This window comes from Camelus ferus, chromosome 35, assembly GCF_009834535.1.
Source record: "Camelus ferus isolate YT-003-E chromosome 35, BCGSAC_Cfer_1.0, whole genome shotgun sequence".
In the NCBI taxonomy this organism is placed as follows: domain Eukaryota; kingdom Metazoa; phylum Chordata; class Mammalia; order Artiodactyla; family Camelidae; genus Camelus; species Camelus ferus.
In genome coordinates, this window is record NC_045730.1 from 5,730,965 (window position 1) to 5,734,042 (window position 3,078).

Sequence of the window (3,078 nt, forward strand, 5' to 3'; positions counted from 1 at the left end):
TGCCTGTAGGGGACCCTGACAATATAGTGGTGATGGAGCCTTGTAAATACATAGAATTAAACACACACATACACACACACTTCAGACACGTGTCACATCAGGGATGAACCTTGGAAACATTATGCTAAGTGAAATAAGCCAGACACAAAAGGACAAATACCTTATGGTCCTACTCTGTGAGGGCCCAGAACAGTCAAAGGCATAGAGACAGTCAGTAGAATGGGGTTGCCAGGGACTGGGGGAAAGAGGAGCGTGGAGTTTTGTTTAACTGGCACAGAGTTTTCACTTGGAAAGATGGCTGTGACGGCTGCACAACAATACAAACGTACTTAACGCGACTGACCCATACGTGTAAAAGTGGGCAAGATGGTAACTTTCATATTATGTATTTTTAACCACAATTAAAAGAAAAAGAAACAGAAAACTTTTAAAGTTCCTGTCACACACACAAGAGGGATCTCAGCTTGAGTTCAGACTGTAAGCACGTCCTGTAATGAGGTGCACTTAGGCAGGTCTGGGAACGCACTGGAAAGGAAGGAAGACCCCAGCACCAGGAACCGCTGAATTGCACATTTTAAGTGCATGGCTTGTACGATATGTGAATTGTATCTTAATAAAGCTGTTACCAAAAACACAACTCGCAGTGAGGGGAAAGGGGGAAAAAGAAGAAGTCGGTGTAGGGGGAAATGAACCGTGAGGCTGAAAGACATCAGAGGGGAATCAAGAGAGGGTTTTTAGGAGGAAGGTAAAAATATGTTCTTAAAAAATATAGAGCTTTTCACCCAATTCCTGAGAAGACTGCTGCCTCCCAACTGTGTTCTGGAAACGTCAGGAAGGGAGGGAAAAAAGAATGGATCAATGCAGCAAAAGTGGGAAACAGACAGAGGGCAAGGCCGACAGTGGACCAGACACCCCAAAGAGGGGCATCCGAACATCAGGAAGCAGAGCAGACAAGACAGCCTGGAACAGAGACAGGAGAAGAAGTTTGAAATAAAAATTAAGTTCAGTGAGACGAGAGGGCTCACTCTCTTTCTCCTGGTCTTTTTTTTTTTTTTTTTTTTTTTTACAACCCCCTCTCCTGCACACATACCTCACCCTCTGTCTCCCTCTCATTCTCTCCCAGTTGGGTTTCCTATCTCAGCTCTGACCACTACAAGGCTCAAGCAGGGCCCTGCCCCTTCCAGTCCCCCAGAGCATCCTTCCTGGAGAGCCTCGTGCCTGGCTTGGATGGACAAGCCCAGGAAGGCACAGGCCTCAGAACACAAACTGGGCTGAGAAGGGGTGTGGGCCTGGCATGAGTCCCACCAACATCCAGCTTCTGAGCATCAGTGTCCCTGGCCCTCACCAGAAGGTTACCCATGGATGGAGCCAGGCAGAAGCCATCTTTGCAAAGTGCCCAGGAAAGTCCCCTGATGCCAGGCCAGCTGGCAGCTCACAAGAGCAGACAGATTTTTGGAGCTGGTTCCTTCTACTTCCTCTCTCGCCGAACATCTGGCCTGGGCACTGGACCATACGGCAGGAAGTCCTGAGCTCTTTTTATTTTTTTTTTAAGCTGTGACATGAGGTCTGAGGGCACGTCCTTTAAACATGGGGCTCACTTTTATTGTGCATTCATGCAGCAATTTTTTTTTTTTTTAAAGAACACAACCTCTTTATTTCTCCTTAAGATACAAATGTTCAGTGTGGATAAGAATGAGCTAGCTCTTCCATTTGTTCCAATGAATTCCAGTCGAGGAAGAGATTAAACAGATCTAGACTCTTGGTCTGTTAACACTCAGCTCATCAAATCTACAGCCTGGTGCTCCTGGAGCAGGACTGCCACACGGAGGCCAGCTGTGCGTAACTGTCAAAGATGAAGATGGCAAATACAGACAAGTCAACATGTACGTGCACGCCTGTGTCCAGCATCACCACGTGCTCTCTAAAATTCCATGTCTGGCCAGAGCTGGGAGCGGCATCACGGTGCTGGCCCATCTTTGCTCCTCGGATTCTGCTTCGCTGCTTTCGAGGGAGAAAAGCTGCACACTGTCTGGGAACTGGTGGGGGCCATTCCCCTGGCAGCTTGCTGGGCTAACCAGCACGTGCATCTTTTGGTCTCGGGCCTCTCAAAGTTCACCACAGACATAGGTCCCCTCACGGTGTCAGGTCCATTCACCGTCAGCTCACACCACTACTCGCCCTGCTATGGGATGGTCTCGTCTGGTAATTTTAGTGCATGTGGGGCGACCACAGCACCAAGATTTTTGAGGAAGTGGTGAGCAACTATTTTAGGCCTTAGCTCCCATTTGACATTGCTCTTCATCCGCACCTCCAGGTGACAACTTCTCAGAAATTTCACTGTGGCCTCACTTGTCTTGGTTTGGATCATCTCTAATCTTCCTTCTTGCTCAGCAATTCCTCCTCTTCAAATGGCTTCTTGTTTTCAGGAGATGCATATACAGCCAGTCCTGGAGGAAGTAGCCGATTACGTTCACCTCAAACTCCAAGTTCCTCCACCGACTGCATGAGGGGGAGCTCCAGTGTTTCGTGTCCTCCACCAGCTTGTAGACGTGATGTCGTCGGTGCAGGCGCAGCTTCTGGCCCTCTCCTGCCATCATGCTCTCCGGCACCATGCAGCAACTTTTTTTCCTGAGTTGCTCAGGGTGGCAGACAGTAATCCTGGCTGTGTCAGGGTTCCCAGCTCACAACTCAGGAATTTGAACAGGGAAACCAATGGTCTCCATGTCACAAAGTGAGACCCTGGGTGAGGCCAGGATAAGAATGTCTCTGTCCCCAGACCCAGGTCTTGTCCAAGAGGCCTAGGATAATTGTTTGAGTGACATACTGATAATTCCTGGACAGGAAGGACTTAAAATTCTAAGATGTATTACATTAGTCTACTTAACACCCGTTCTACTGTGAGCGCTCTGGAGCTTAGAAAGCTTAAGTTGCCTCAACGAAAACAAATAACAAATAGAAACCCATAGCTTTTTCCAGCTCCAAATCCTATATACCTCCTCTAATTTATCTAGTCTTCAAATAATACATACATCTACCTCCCTCCCCAGCAAATGTCACCCTTCTTTCAAAAATCTTTCA

General features: G+C 47.8%; 1 pseudogene; it reads right to left on the reverse strand.

Moving 5' to 3' along the window:
* Positions 1–1,957: 1,957 nt before the first annotated feature.
* LOC102511311 lies at positions 1,958–2,612 on the reverse strand (annotated as a pseudogene).
* Between the last annotated feature and the right edge of the window lie 466 nt (positions 2,613–3,078).